The sequence below is a fragment of the Xiphophorus maculatus genome, chromosome 23 (assembly GCF_002775205.1).
Source record: "Xiphophorus maculatus strain JP 163 A chromosome 23, X_maculatus-5.0-male, whole genome shotgun sequence".
In the NCBI taxonomy this organism is placed as follows: domain Eukaryota; kingdom Metazoa; phylum Chordata; class Actinopteri; order Cyprinodontiformes; family Poeciliidae; genus Xiphophorus; species Xiphophorus maculatus.
In genome coordinates, this window is record NC_036465.1 from 22,041,182 (window position 1) to 22,057,563 (window position 16,382).

At 38.9% G+C, this 16,382-nt stretch overlaps 1 long non-coding RNA gene across 1 annotated transcript; it reads left to right on the plus strand.

Moving 5' to 3' along the window:
• Positions 1–26: 26 nt before the first annotated feature.
• On the plus strand, positions 27–15,597 carry LOC111606935. Its single transcript, XR_002752279.1, has 5 exons — positions 27–112; positions 3,426–3,716; positions 10,203–10,357; positions 15,202–15,260; positions 15,386–15,597. It is a non-coding gene; the product is annotated as an uncharacterized LOC111606935 (long non-coding RNA).
• Positions 15,598–16,382: the final 785 nt, after the last annotated feature.

Below are 16,382 nucleotides of genomic sequence, written 5' to 3' on the forward strand. Positions count from 1 at the left end.
CCCACCTCATTCTATGATGACTCATGACGGGCAATCACATGGCAATTAGGACCTTCGACTCCAACCTGTCTGTGGGGCTCAAGTTTGAGACACGTCTCATCTCTTTCAGAAGGTCAGTGCAAACACCACCTTCTTTCCATTAATGAAAACAGAGATGAAACACAAAGATGCTGATTCCCTCTAGATCCACACACACATGAATTCTCTCTCTCTCTCTCTCTCTCACACACACACATACGCATACACGGAGAATGAGGGTATGATACAGGCCTGACTGGGATAAAAGCGGAGTGCAAGTAGCTTCCTGACAGCTTGGTTAATTAAACATGGAGAATACTTGGGCTTACGACCAGGACTCATACTTATTCATGTCTGCCATATTGTATATCTCTAAGTGAAAAGAGTGCTCTCTTGCAGCAGGGTACCAACTAATGTGAGAGATAATATATTGGCTGAGATTTTGGCTGAGCGTTACCCTTGAAATCTTGGACCTGCTTCTGTTCTCCGGAGGCGCTAATTACGTTTTTTTCTTTTTTTTCTCTCTCCCCAAGTCTTCCAGTTAAGTGATGTAATACTTCATACTCACAAATAATTTTCCATTTGGGACAAATTGTTGCTCTTGCTATTTTATTCTGCTTAGTTCAATTCTTGCCAAGGAAAGGCTGGGAGAAGGTTCAACTCCATTGTTAGGATTTTCATCATCAGGGAGACATAATTTAAGCACAGAAGGAAAAGGAGCAAAGGCGACTGTTCAGAGTGGTATGATGCAAGATTGGAGGAAAACCAACTCAGTTCTGCTTCAGGCGTTTCAGCACAGAGCTGCAGTTGAGGACCCCTGCTAAGACACAAGCCCGAGGCTACATATTAATTCAGCTGAGCTGTTTAGCAAGAGGTGTAATTCACCTGCTTTGCAGTTGAGACTTACAACAGAGCATGTCCACTAGAGCTACAATACCTTGCATAATGACTCATACCCCTTGAACTTTTTCACTTTTTTCACTTTACAACCACAAACTGCTGTGTATTTTATTGATATTTGGTGTGATTGACAAAGTTACGTGAGATACAGTCATTTAAGATTGTCAAATGAAGCAAAAACGACACGTGGTTTTGACTTTGTTTTCTAAATTAAAATCTAAAAAATATACCATGATTTGTATTCATCCCCTTTTTATAAGATGCTGCATTAAATCAGTGGCAACCAATGATCTTCAAGGGTCCCCTAATGAGTAAAATTATTCCAGTTTATTGAAAATTATTCTCTGCATGAATCCATCTGTTCTTTAGAGGCCTCAGCATTTAGTTAGAGAACATTAGTAAACCAACAACATCATGAAGACTTAAAACACACAGCAGACAATTCGGGGATTAAGTTGTGAGGTAGTTTTACAGCTGTTAGAAAGTTAATATCCTAAATCTGGTCTTCATAGAAAAGTGGCAAAACAAAGGCCACTGTTAAAGTCTCATTTGCCACAAACCTTGTACTGGACACAGAAAAGCTGTGGAAATGAGTAACTGAACCTACAAACTGGATACTGCTCTATCAAATGAAATTGCAGCAAAATATACTTAAGTTTGTTGTACCCTGATAAATGTGAAAAGGTTCAAAGGGAATGAATCTTTTTGTCAGTGACTGTGGATGTCCATGTTACACCAACCAGCCTCTGGCAAACAGGGCTGTGTTTGCTTTCAGGTCTTCATTAACAAAAGGGAAAGGCTTTCCAGTCCTTGGACCATAATGCTCTGCTATAGCTTGCCAGACATTGGGAAACAAAAGAGACAATCAAGCTGCAGATGTTCATGCTTTCAGATATAATGACTTCTTTGGTTTTGCTCAGTGAGTCTCATCAAAGCTTTCACAAATAAATATGCAAGATGCAAAAACAAAGAAAAATCAGCACACATAGCAGAAAATGTAGGCATATCTATATTTCTATTTAATGTTCTGTATCCCACAGCCACACAACACATGCACACACACACACATCCTTGTACACACCATACAAACAGGACTTTGTATTGATTTCCTTTATTTTAGAAACGTCAGACATTTACCATAACGCTAACCAATACCAAACAATGCCTAGCTCTAACCTTAACCAAAATTTTATTCACACCATACCTATAAACCTAACTAGTTGAGTGCATTAGAAGTGCAAAACATTGAGAACCAGAAAAAGGTCCTCATCTTCACAAAAGACCTCCCTTCGTTGGTAAATATTGTGATTCTGGTCCTCTATACGTAATAAATACAAGTACACGCACACACACACAGCAAATCCTCTTGGTTTACATTTTGATTCACAATGCTTTCTATTTAATTTACTGTCAACTGCATTGCATTTGTTAACTTTACTCTCCCAAGTGCTGCTATTTTTGGCTGCATGTCATAAAACCCTGCCATGAGAAAATGATCCCTCCAAAAAACCCTGGCTCAAAGGTCTGTGAAAATTCCCTGCATTTGGTGGTGCTTTGCAAATTAATGCAAACACCTCATCTCCCTTTATTATTTATTCATTTGGAGCAAATGTTTTTCTCTGCATTCATGTGGAAGCTTTGCTTTTACCCTTCAAAGGACAAAGCTACAGTAACCCAGGTGTTATTTTCCACTATAAAAGGGAGCAAAAGAAACAGTTTGCTCATGTTTGCACTCCATATGCTGTCTCATCAACAACCTGACAGAAAACATTATGACATGGAGAGATAAAACACTTTTTGTGTTGCTTTTCTGTGTTAGAGGCAGGTGAATCTTTTCTCCTTTTTTTGCCCAGCAGATTTGCATAAAGTTATAGGGAGATTAATAGAGCAGAAAGGATGCTTTACCTGTTGATTCACTGCCAGTCAGTGCTAAATCAGGGACCTGCTTCAGATTCCTTCCCTTATCTACAATCTCAGTACAACGTTATATAACTGCAGCAGAAACGAGACCGAGGCAGCTTTGAGATTTGTTTGATTCAGGGCCCCAGTGTGAAAATACTCAGATCTTTAGAAACACATTTTACAAAAAAATACATGTTGAAAATCTTATTTTTGCACATTTAATGAGCTCTTGTTTAAATCACCATTCCTAAGCAGCACTGTTTTCACCCATTATCCTCAGTAACACATCACAGCAGTCATCAGACCTGACGCAACAGTGTCTAATTAAGCTGGATCGAGATCCTGACAGACTGCGTTTATTGTTTAAGCCTTTCCCGAACATTTAAATGTCTGTCGCGCCAGACTGGATTGATCCTCTCGGGTACATTAACCTATCAATGAACGAGGTGCTGTGCATTATGATTAAGCACATGGAAAACATCCACGTTCTTAGCTCAGAGGTCAGAGAGAGGCAGCTACAGTAAACCACAAAAGCACAACAATGAGCTGCTTCCTGGCATTAATATTCATGAGATGAAGCCCATGCTGTGTGTTGTTTCTTTCAGGAAGGAAAGAAGATACCAGCGGCACATCTGGGCAGTGTGTGTGAGTCCAAGGCATCGATAAGGACACATTGTTACATAAATGGGGCGAGAGGACAAGGAAATAGCCAGCAGCAAAGATGCGGCGTAATTAAAGTGCATGGGGGTGTCGGTGGGCTCCCTGCCACATTTGCCATTGACTTTCAACCAGATGAGGAAGGTCAGCAACAAGGTGTTTAGAGCAATCTCTGCAAATTGTTGGACTGAGGCTTGATAATCTCCAAGGCTTTAATGGATCTCAGATCTGTTTACCAAGTGAGTGCACCTTACAAAGTCATTTGGCAATTGTTTTACCCTCTAACGTAATAACAGAACTGGAATTGGCTTTTTGATCAATGACATCAGTGGTTAAGTTGATATATTCAATAAGAGCAACAACCTTGAGCCTGTTAGAGTTACTCCACATGTTTCTATGCGTGTGTGATTGAATTAGAGGGTGAGACTGTAAAGTACTCCCTAACTTTCATTCCGAATGCATTTGTTTCAGTTTTCTCCTCAGTGTCTCATTAAAAATGCTTTGAGGCTGCGTCTTCTCTGCAGACTGACCCATGCAGTGCATCTGGGGTAAACATTAACATACAGTACTGAGTGCTGAATGTTTATCTCAAATGTCCCAGACATTTATCATCAAAAGTGATAAATTTTAACCATAATTAAAAACAGCTGAGGGGACCTTCTCTGAATAATGTCCCCTCATGGATGCATGGAAAAAGCTTTGCTGTTCTATCATGTGTGAATTCTTTTTGTTTTTGTACTTTTTTTCCATTTTCTTGACCAAAGTGGGACACAAAAAGCAACTTGACTGCACAGGAAGAGCAACCCACCATGGTCTCAGAGACTATAGGTTTGTCTGAGTGCTGTAAGGTTTCCTCTGGTCTCCGTTTAGGGATTAATGGTTGAATGGATTAGACATACCTGAAGACTTAACCAGCTCCAATTTTCACTCTTGGTACAATGCTACAGCTTAAATTTAATGCCTTAAGAAAGCACCACAGTCATTGCTCAGGTGATGATCTATAAATATTATTGTCTCTTTTGATATAGGCAACTCGTTTGTCAGACATTAACATGTACGAGGGAAGACATGTTTTTCCAAGAAGAAATGCATCCGCAAGCCATTGATAGTGTACTTGCTAGCTTGGTGAATGTATATATGATCATTTAAACAGTGAAATATCAACACCCCCACCATATCTGTGTTGAGGAATGTAAATAATGAAAATAATTTTACATCCTTGTTATTGTTTCATCTAATGAAAGAAATCCCTGAAGTTTCATAACCTGACCTCACCCAGGTAGTATACCTTTGAGATCATTTAGTAGAGACTTTGTTCTAGGCCTTCTCATCCGACATAAGTGCTTGATGTCAAATGAGCTTCTTGAAGAGTAATCAAAGATTCCCACAAACGCACATCTAAAACTTGTGGAAAGCTTTCCCAGATGAATTTGAACTGCCTGACATCAAATAAAGTCTTTGGATTAAAAATGGGATATTACTCAAGTTGCTATGTGCAAAGTCATATACCAACATATACCAGTAAGACATATAGTGGCTTAATAAAGATTACCTCAAGCTAAAAAAATTTTAAAAAACATTGGTGACATATGATCAATAAAAAATATTATTTGTTTTAGAGCATCAGTGAAGCATTGCATGGAGACAATCCGCCTCTGGTTCTACTGAGGTGTAATGAAAGCTCAGATTGTTGTATTGGCATCTTTTGGTTCATGTCTATCATTGGGTCTGGTGTCGCAGATTTTCCTCTTGACAACATCCCATAGATTACAGGTGCTTTTCCACTCTTCCATCAGATCCTAGCAGCTTGATTTCCAAATAAAATGCACGCTTTACTTTTATTTGAAATGAGAACTTTTAACCACTAAGCTACAGTCCATTTCTTTCTTTTTTTCCCCTTAGTCCAGGTAAGATGCTTCTGGTCCAAGAGTAGTGTGACATGATCATAACCCAATATTTGTGGCCCATGTATAGGATTCATCTATGCATAGTTGCTCTTGATGTACTGACTCCCAACCTCAGTTTGCTCCTTATAATATGCCCTCAATTTTTGGAATCAATTTTGCTGGTGCATCATTTCCTAACACACTTGTGGCTTACCCTCTTTGTGAAGGGTGTCAGTGACAGTCAGCATTCTTCCCCACATTGTGTAGCCTACTGACCCAGACTGAGATGTCATTTAGAGGCTCAGTAAACCTGTGCAGGTGTTCTGAGTTAATAAGCCGATTAGAGTGTGACACCAGGAGCTTCCGATGTTGAACTTTTTCACAGCATTCAAATCTGAGGCATGATCATCAAAATTGCGAGAAATAAAGACCTGAAATATTTCACTGGATGTGTAATGAATTTAATATATGAGTTTCAGTTTGTCAGAGTGACAAAATATCTTGAACTGTTTCCAAAACTTTATATATTTTTTTTGTACCTGTAAATACAACATGACATCGAGTCCAATATCATAGGATATTGGACTCGATGTCATCCACTGCAATGGGAGGTCGGTATTAGCATGTGGTTCACAGAGACATAGAGCGGGACATGAGGGAAATAATCACATAATTACAGCCCCACTTCTACGTTTATTGTATTGAATGAGACTAATATACACATTATACAAGGAACTTCATATCATAGTTAATACAGATGGTTATTGCCTGTAAGAATGCACGAGTTCAATATGTGAGGTTGACGTGAGGAGTGAGTGAAAAAGTAATGAGCAATATGCTTTTAGAAGTCTTTAAAATGAGCTGCTTACAACAGATTGCAGCTCGGATGCAGTTGTGAAACATCCTGCCTTCTGAGCCTTTTTAAGATTTTATTCCTTTTGTTCTTTATGAATTTAATTTCACTGCAGTAATATCTATAATTCAGAACAAATTCTCCCGATCTCCTTGTCTTTCCCCGTGTGGGAAAAAAAAAAAGAAGAAAATATAGATGGGCTCTGCTTAATTTTTATGAAAAAAATGCCATATTCTCAGGCGAACAATGGGAACACTATTACAGGCCTTGGCACAGAAAGGCCTCAAAGGCCTTGGCACAAAAGCTTGTACAAATTGAGAAGATAGAAGTGCAAACTCATTAGCTTACCAGGTTTCAAATCATAGCATTTTTTTATATGCTGGATGTCTCAGTCTGCAGAACTCTCATCTGATGAGGGCTGTTTTGCATGACTTCAAAGGATACTGATTTGCTTCAGAACTTGTGGCTGATGTTTTTTGGTCTGATATATTTGGTCAGAACATAGGCTGTGATGTCTTTAACTGCAGAAACTCTTTTATAATTGTTAAAGAATTTGGTGTAAAAGCACTCATTTTAAAGTTTCTTAGTGAGATGTGGTGCAGTGCATTGCCACTTGTTTCATTGCATATTGTTTTGTGTTTCTGGATAGTGTTCTAGTCGGCCCAACACAAAATGTCTTCAAGGACCTTTGAGAGAGCAAAGTTATCTGATGGAACGCACCACAGCAGATAGGTAAAGCTTGGCTTCTGTGTTCGGGTGCAAAGTCAATTATCATCTCTCCAGTTTGATGTCGCTTCAGTGTGCTCTTTCTTTGAGACGAGCCTAAAAGAAGGCCAAATCTGACAAGAAAAGAAGTTTATTTTCTTCATATTCGACCTCAGAATTTCTGTGATACAATGCCTGCACTAAACCTAACAAAAGGCGATGTTTGATGACACCAAAGCTATAAAACCTATTGCAGCACAAAAAAAGAAGTTGCAAAGCAAATAAAGCCCCTGTAGACACTTTTAACTTCTCACATCTGAGCAAACTTGATATTTGCTCTGATCCTTGTTTGCTCTCGGCTTGTGCTGTACCAAGTATTTAATCTGCAGTTAGAATATTATGATAGCACTTATTGCTGGATTCAATTTTGAAAGTGACTCAAGTCGGAGCTGCAGAAGCACGCACATTCACTGCACCTCGACAATCGGCGTGCTCCACTTCTAATGGTCCCCCTGGGTGCACCATATAGGTAGTGTAAAAAGATATACTGCTGTCATTCATAATTTCCCTTCCTTTTTTTTTTCTTAAAATGTGCTGTCTTGCACAAAGAGGATGTAGGTAAGATATTGCCCTATTATCCCATTAAGATCTCATACTTCAGAATCTGCAGCAGTCATTTTTAGATAGCTTCTCTTCTGCACCATTTTCGTCCTGCTGTACAAGAAGCTGTTCGGTGATGCTGCACTACCATCTGCTGGGAAACCTACATGTGGAATTGCAGCAAATGCCCAGCTGTCTTTCTTCATCTATGCCTCTGTGTAACAGAGATTGACTTCTCCGTCTGTCACTGATGACATTGTACGACTGCTGTGTTTAAATTAGCCGCGGCCCGATAAGAGAATATAAATTACTCCAAATCTGCCCGGCCTTAGAATCTGACAATTCATTGGGAGAATATCTTGAGTCGCCGTGGATAAGTCTGGCGCTGATGTGGCTTAATATTGACAGTGCCCTGTTACGACTCCCCTTTATGATGAAACTGTTTGTCTAGCAGAGCAGCCGAGACGAAAAGCCGAACAACGCTTGCAGCAGAACAACCAATAGCCACAGCTGTTTGACTCTCCTATGAAGTAGCATAACACATTATGTAATACAATTACGCACCAAAATTAATAGCAGGGCAATTGTGCAGGCAACTAGCCAGCTGTGATGGCTTTATGTAATTGTCAAAAACCACAAAAATAAAAAGGCAATAAGGATGGGCTTTTTTTGTTTTTTTCCAAGCAATAAATTTTGAGACAAAAATATTACACGTCATACTTCTGTCTTGAAACAGTTTAACACATTATTTGGCATAAAATACTCTTAGTATAGCTTTCAGCTAGTAGGAATTTAACTATAAGTTGCTCTATAAAAAGATGACAATGTATTTGTCTCCATTTTATGTGTTAAAAGACTCAAGAAAAACATGCAGAGACGAATATACTAGAGCATGTGTCACTAGTTTCATGTGATATAGACAATAAAGATTGCCTATAAAACTTTTATATCTGCTCTGCGATTTTTGCTACAAATTACGTCTGCAGTAGCTGCAGTCGATAGCGAAGACTTTTGTCCTTTCAACAGAAAACTCCAGAGAACGTGACTTCTGAGTACAAATAAAATGCATCATAAATATGTATCTGATAGTTGTGAAAGGGTAAATATTTTAAAAAATGTTTAAAAACATATTTTTATTATCTTTGGAGAAAAGATACTTTTTTAAAAGTAGGGCTTCTCTAATATGCTCTTGTTAGCTGTTATCCCAAGCTTTTAGTTAGAAGTAAACAAAACCTTGACTTTCTAATGGACAATATTTTCTAATTTTGCAGGAAAAAACAACCAAGTTACATCATATTTACATACAAATACACTGTAATACACTGTAATATTGCATCTAGTACGTCACATTGCTGTTGGGTAACTTAGCAATACATGAATATTACAGTTATTTCTCTACATTTTACATTTTATAGGTTTTGGCAATAAAGGAACATGTTCACAATAAATAATTTACTGTGTTTCACTAATTTAAGGTGATACAACAATTACTGATTGTGCTGATTAATAGATCATATCTGCAACTTTTTAAATGTTTCATACACATGACAGTGATGTTGGATGCTGAATTTGGGGCAGGTGAGTATTTTGGGGAATTTCTTGGATTTCCAACTACTAAGAGAACTCCTCTTCATTGGGTTAAGTGTAAAAATCACAAAAGAGGAAAAAAGTAATTGGAAAAATAAACACTACCCCTGTTGTTTTAAATTGCTACTTCTATAACTCCCTGCAGTGGCTAGAAATGCATCAATGCTACAAAACAGTTTAGCACATTGCTGAAGCACATAGAGCCACTGTAATATTTTCTCCAATATATTTATGTTATTTTATTACATTGCAGCACTATGTGAATATGAAACTTTCACTATGTCGTATATGTGCAACAGCAATAGCTCCAAATGTTGGCTTTCCGACTGGGACATTTAAACTCTTGACTATAAGCACATCGCACAAATATTTTCTATCCAATATTTGCAAAAACGAAGAAAAGTTGGTTTAACTGAAACATATTTGTCTTTTCTTCGACAAAGTTTTAAACTATTACTTTTCTAACTTCCCAAAGTGACGAGCTGCACCGCTCGGCCACTTCATGGACAGCCTTTTAATCAGTACAGCAAATTTGCAGATACAAGCCTACAAGTCCTGCTTCTGTCTCAAAGCAGTTTAACAAATTGCCATGACATAATATACTGTAATATTACTTCCAGTATGTCACATTGTTAATCTGTGCAGCTTGGCTTTTATTCAGGTGCTGCTTATCGAGCTCCATCGCTGCTGAAAGTGCTTTCACAAAGATTCATTGAATTAAGCCTGTGTGCATAAAGAAGATGGAGAATAGCTTGGAGCACTTGTTCAATTTACATAATGCCTTTAATTTTACTACATTACTACAGCAGACCCCAAGGATAGTTCAATCAGCTTACTGTATACAGAGAGTTCAATGTACAGAATCATTAAAACAAACAGATTAACAACAAATGTTACATGAATTAACGGTAATTATCAGTAGGGACTGACTTTCTCAAAAGACGCGGTTGAACAAAGCGATAATCACGCATGCGTGACAAATCAGAAACCCTCAGAGAGCATCAGTCATCTACAGGTGCATTTATGGTCAGGGGGTTTCTCCAGGTTAGGTTATGGATCTGTTCTAATTTCCTTCCATCTTGACTGTGTGGCAGGAGTTCATCTCAAGCCATTTTGGATGTCGGAGGTAAACTTGCCGCTCTGCCGCCAAACGCAGAGAGCTCAGAGCTTTCCAGGAGACGACGGCAGCATCTTCAGCGTGTGATAACGTCGACGCACTTGAGCTCCGCAGGAGGAGGGGCACACACAGGTGAACATTGCATCCTGTACAAACCTGGTTATACATTAAAGTACATTGATCCATGTATGTCTTCACTTAATAGGCTCCCTGGTTAGTGCTGTGAATAGCGAGCGCAGCCTTTATGAAGATAAACAGTCTCTGCTGCCACCTAGAGGTAACAAAAGCTCCCCACCCCGTCCTACTGGGCTATTCATCAGTGCTAAAAATATCAAAGATGTTTATTTTTTTTCTTTCTTTTTTTTTTTTATTATTGAAAGACCTGCAGCAAGCACTCCCATTTTCCCTTTCCCCATTTACGGTAGACTAAATGCAGTCTGATGCGGCGCGTGTGTGTAACCAATCATTCATGCCCGCTTCGGAGAAGGGGTAAAACTCTCGTTTGAAGTCCTCCCTAGGCAAGGTTTTTATTTGCACTTAGCTCCAAAGGTCCAAATGCAGTATGTATGCACATGCCACAGGGAAATGACTTGCAGTCTAAACAGCTGTAAATTTCTGCTGTGTGGCGGCCTCAGCTTATGTCAAGATTTTATAACACAGATTGATTGGAATTATATAATGCTTGCTTTGACTGACTGAATCCACTCAATGGATCTGTTAAGGAGAAAGGCCTCGCACGAGCGCTGGTTGTAAAAAGAGGGCATGATAAATAAAGATGGGTTCACTGGGGGCTGCGGGGACCTCTGCCAACCGAGGCTGAGATTCCGGCTATGCTTGCGATTTAGGAACTGCGCGCAGAGATCATTTTATTGCACAATTTATTTCCGAGATCATAACGCACAGTGAATCACCTTTATTTTTGGCCTGCTGGCTCTGTGGAGTTCTGCTCAGCCTCCTTCAGATGTTCATGTCACTCATTTACATGAACCAGTGGGCACAAACCTGTGCAAATACAATGTTCAGCTGTGCACCAGTGAACATGTCTTAGCGATTTGGGGGTTAGGGTGCAGATGTTATTCCAATCCACAGAGCCTCAATTCAAAGGGACTACAAGGATGAAAGTTGTTTACATCGGAGTTGTGCAATTTAGTGTAGTAAAGGGATATTTATTAAATGGACTGGAAAACTAAATCCTCGAAGGATGCACACTGGACCCTTATTAGCAGCAAACAGCAAGCTCCTTCAATTTAAATAAAAGTAATCCTACTGAGAGCTGATTTTAGGCCATGCTGATCATTAAAATGCTGTCAAAAAGAAAAAGGTTTTTACTGATGGGGGCCAATCAGAACCAAATCCAACTGTGATGTATCCACTGGAATGATTCTTAAATAGAATGGATCACCAACCAGGTAAAGAGGGTATCTGCCCATCACAACAAGAACCCCTAAAGCTCCTACATTAAGGGAAAGTGTCATGTAAAATCAACTTTCTTGAGCTTCATACCATGTTATAATGCCATTCCTTCATCAAAAACATACCTGGAGTGATGCTTTGATTCTATCATGCATGTTTGAGAAATCCTTTAATCTCCCCTGGTAGTTATTGTGGGTGCAGAAACATGCGGTCTCACTGGGCGCTCAGAGCTGCAGTCTCCAGCCAAGCTTCCGCTTCACAGAGCAGGCGTCCCTCGCGACTCCCCCACTCAACACCTTCAGACGAGCGGCAGCAGCAATTATCAAACACCTGATGGAGCTGTGCATCTGCTCAGCTTAGTATATGAACTACTACTGGTAAATTGTTGTTGAAGGCTTAGTAGAGGGACGTTGTTGCGATGATGTGGGGAAGGGAGAGTGTCACTGATGTGCAGGAGCTTCTTAAAGAGACAAAGGCCCAATTTCTAGGCGTCGAATTGCAAAATCAAATTGTTTTCAAGTCATGTTTGATCTATACGGCAACAACTCAAGGTTTCATAGTTACTTGATTGGGCTATAAAGTGGCGCTATGCCCAGAAGATATATAATATTGCTATTTTAGGATTCTTTTTTCTCAAAGTCCCTTTTGTGTGATTAATTTGTTTGACTGCAAAATTGTAAGGAATCTTTATGAAATTCTCACTCCTCCTCAGAATTAGGCATTATTGTTTTTACTATCTAATATATGTAAGAGCTTTGTGCAACAATAGATTGGAAACTTAGATCAAAATTAAAAATCAAGGCATCGCCTGAGTATTAGGAAAATATTAGCTAAATTTCAGTTGTTGCTCATAAATACTTGCCTGCTAATGCTCAGGGATTAAAATAACAACAGATGAAGGGAAAAGTCCAGCACTGACATTTTTGAGCAGCAAGGCACTGTGCATATGGAATAAACGTGGCTTCTTTTCAATGTAAACCTTCCTGTAAAAACATACAAATAAGATTAGAACCAATAAAATGATGCAGTGATGTACTTTAAACACCATAAATAACAAAATACATTTTTCATGAGCAGCAGCGCTTTGCTGCTGCTTACCATGGCACAAACAGTCATAAAAGTCAGAGAACTGCTCTGATAATTCTAAAAAGATTAGAATATAAATTAATAAATTAAACCGTGGATAAATTATGGTGCACTGTTCTTTGGGTTTGGAAAAGTTGTATCTGAATAATCCACAAGAATTTTGTGGAAGAGTGTTATTTGAACAGACGAGACCAACGTTAAAATGTTTGTCCATTTGTCCAGTGTGGTGAAAACATATTTCTACATTAGTATAAAAACCTGATACCAGCTGTCAGGAATGGATGGTGGAACAGAAGACCCTGTCCAGAAGATCTGCTGGATCTGGAGGGGATGTGTGACTGAAATAAATCTGAAAAACAGGGTGGGCTAAGACCATTAAGAGTTTCAAACAGGAAAAATAAATTAATAGCCAATACAGAAAGTATAAAATTGGTGTGATGTGAGTTCGCTTCAGAATATTATTAGCATTTGTCTAGTTCTGAAGTACCTATAATAGAGCTATTGATCTTTTGGGAAAACCAGAAAGCAGAGCATTACTGTAATCTATACTATGAATTAAAATCATTGGACAGAGAGAGAAAACTTGTAGCCCCTTTCTGCTGTTTGGGTCAAAGACTCTTATGTACACTTATGTTTATAAGGCAAGTTTTTGGATATAATAAACCGTCGTAAAAAAGAATAAAATATATAAAATAATCAGAATATGTTGTAACTAAGAACTATTTGTGTGTATATATGTCTAAACCAATATTTTAAATAAAGTTTTTTTTACCCAATGTAAAGGCACTCAAATTTGGACTCCATACACCCACTTGCACTCCCTGCTGAACTCTGTACTCCCAGGTACAAGCAACTCCTTCCGAAAGGAGCAACCCGTCCGCTGACCCAGGAGAGGTTCCTGTCGTTCCAGGGTGGAGAAGAGCAGCCCACCCAAACCTCCAGTAGCAGAGAAGGCTAGCAGAGAAGCCCTTAGGAACTAAAATAAACCTAACACCCATCATCCCGGATGAGGGGCAGACATCACCCGAGTGACTGGGCCCAGACGCTGACCACATCCAGACACGGGGTCAGAAAGAGTCCACACACTCCACATGAGCCAGGCAAATAGAGCAGCCCCCAAAATAAACAGCCCCAACCTCCCAGTGAGTTCTTTCCCCAACTCCACGGACCTCCCACCGCCCATAAGCTCCGACATGAGTTCACCCACAGAACCACCTCCAACCAGCACACAAACATCGAACATATGCCCCCAAACAGAGATGCCATGAATCTCACATCCACAGTGGGCACCCCGGTTCCATGATTAATTAACCTTTTCATTCACCACAAAAGCTGATGAGAGCACAAGCTAAACACACAGCCCCACTCCAAACACCCCCCACCACATCCAGCCCCTCACCTCACAGCACGCCGACACCGAGCCACGAAACCACGCCGGACCCCGACCCCAAATGACAGACAGAAAACAAGGGTGTGAAAAGACCCCACACTCAAAATGACTTTCTTTACTAACCTTTTTCATAATGGCCAGATTTGTAGATCGCAACATATTTTGCATATTAATGTTTTCTTCTTTTTCTATTAGTTAAGGTAGACAGCCAGGAAGTGGAGTCAGCTAGAAAAGTGTGGCACTAGATGCAAAGATGCATACCAAGTTTCAGAGTTACACTGCTAAAAGAATTTGCATAAAATCCCCATAAAATACTTGAAAGTAGTGAGTATTTTTTTGCAAAGCACTCTATATGCAGAGTAATGATGGAGTGAGGAGAGTGAATTTCAGTGTTTTATCTAGTGGTTTTTTTGGGGGGGGGGTTTCACGTGGATTTTCCATTTGAGTTGTTAATTGTTGTGTGGAAGGCATAATGAATCCATGTTTAGATTGTTTCTATGCAATTCTGTAAGACGGAGCTCATTCAAGGAGGATACAGAAACAACATTTTATTTAAAATCTTAATTTTCTTAAGACACTTAAGAAAATTAAATGAAAATTAAGTTTTATTTATCTTTTTGTAGTTAAGTGGGCATCAACAATGAATGTTTAATGTGAACTAGATCTGCTCAACGTTGCTTGGAAGAATTACCAGCTGTTTAAAGCTGCCCATTAAAAAGTAGTATAGCTATTAGCCTTTTTTTGAATTTTTTTATTTTTTATTTTTTTGCTCTAGCAAAAAAAAAACGAAGAATTAGGGAATTCTTCATTGAAAAATGATCAAAGTGTCGTTTTCACGTAAAACCACAAGAGGGCAGAGTACGCTCACAAGAAAATAAGCCGTTACAGGACAAACCAAAGGAGCGCCATTGAACACGTTTAATGCCCTTTTATGCGACAAAATAAATGTATTTTAGTTGATTAAATACTAACTAAAAAAATAATACAGTTTTATTCAAAGATGTTTATTGTTGAAAAATTGACTGCGGTTTATTGTGTTTTGTTTTCATGTTGCCCAACACGTACTCCACCGGACATGGCGGATCAGCACCAGGGACAGCGACTCATTTCAGTACCAAGAAAAGCTCGCCGAAATCTTCTGTGACTGTGATTATTATTATTTTTTTAAACTATAATTCAATCTTTTGGGGGGCGATATCGAGATTCTGAGGTTGCGTGGCTTCAGAAATAAAATCTCTACCTTTTCTTCCCCCGTCCTCTTTCCTTTCTAGGTCACCTTGTTGCAGAATGTGGCACATTCTGGTCAGATCCACGCAACTGGATGAAAACTACAGGCTGCCCACTCATGTCTGGGATTTCCTCAAGCTGGGAGAGGGGCTGGGGGTATAAAAAAAAAAGGCAGGATTTCGTTTCACGTGGAGGATATCGTCACTGGGCGTACGTCAGAAATTTAGGGTTTAAAAAAGGGGGGGAAGATGGGGTGGGGGGAATTTAACCCTTTTTCATCAACGTAGTAACATGGGCCAGCAATCAGCAGCACTGACACCTGTAATGGGAACTGGTCTGACTAATCTGAATAAAACCTTGTTGAAGGCTGCCTGTTTTTCCAGATGTACCTTTCCATTTGTATTTCATTTTAATTGCTGTGCTGTGTTTACCAAATTAAAGGATGCCTGTATCACATGTCTGAATGTGCCATCAAGTGTGGGTGCAAAATTGGTGTCCCAAACCATATCTTTATTTAAGAGCTACTGCAAGTGTAGCCCAATAGCCACCAGCATTAATCCTCTTTGGTTTCAAAGTGGAACTTAATTATTTACTAAACGTGGAAAATGTATTTCTAATATTAAATATATATATATATATATATATATATATATATATATATATATATATATATATATATATATATATATATATATATATATATATATATATATTAACTTCTAAATAAAGATCAGACAGAATAATCACCCATTTGCTTTTTTGAATGTAACGGCATAAGGGCGTAGTAACCTTAAAGTAAATGCTCAATGTCGCATTATAATCCCTCTTTAAACATCTTTTAAAATGCAACAACTATGTGGTCGAGTTGTTATCCTGGAGCAGACTGACAACTCTGTTGCTCTGAATTACTTGCAGCCAGTTACAATGTGCATGAAATCATGTTTTCAGTTCAAATTGCAAGAGCAGAAAAATATTCAGTTGTTGACACAACTTTCAAACTATGAAGTAGTGCATTTGTCCTGTGGTCATGCTGTCAAAATG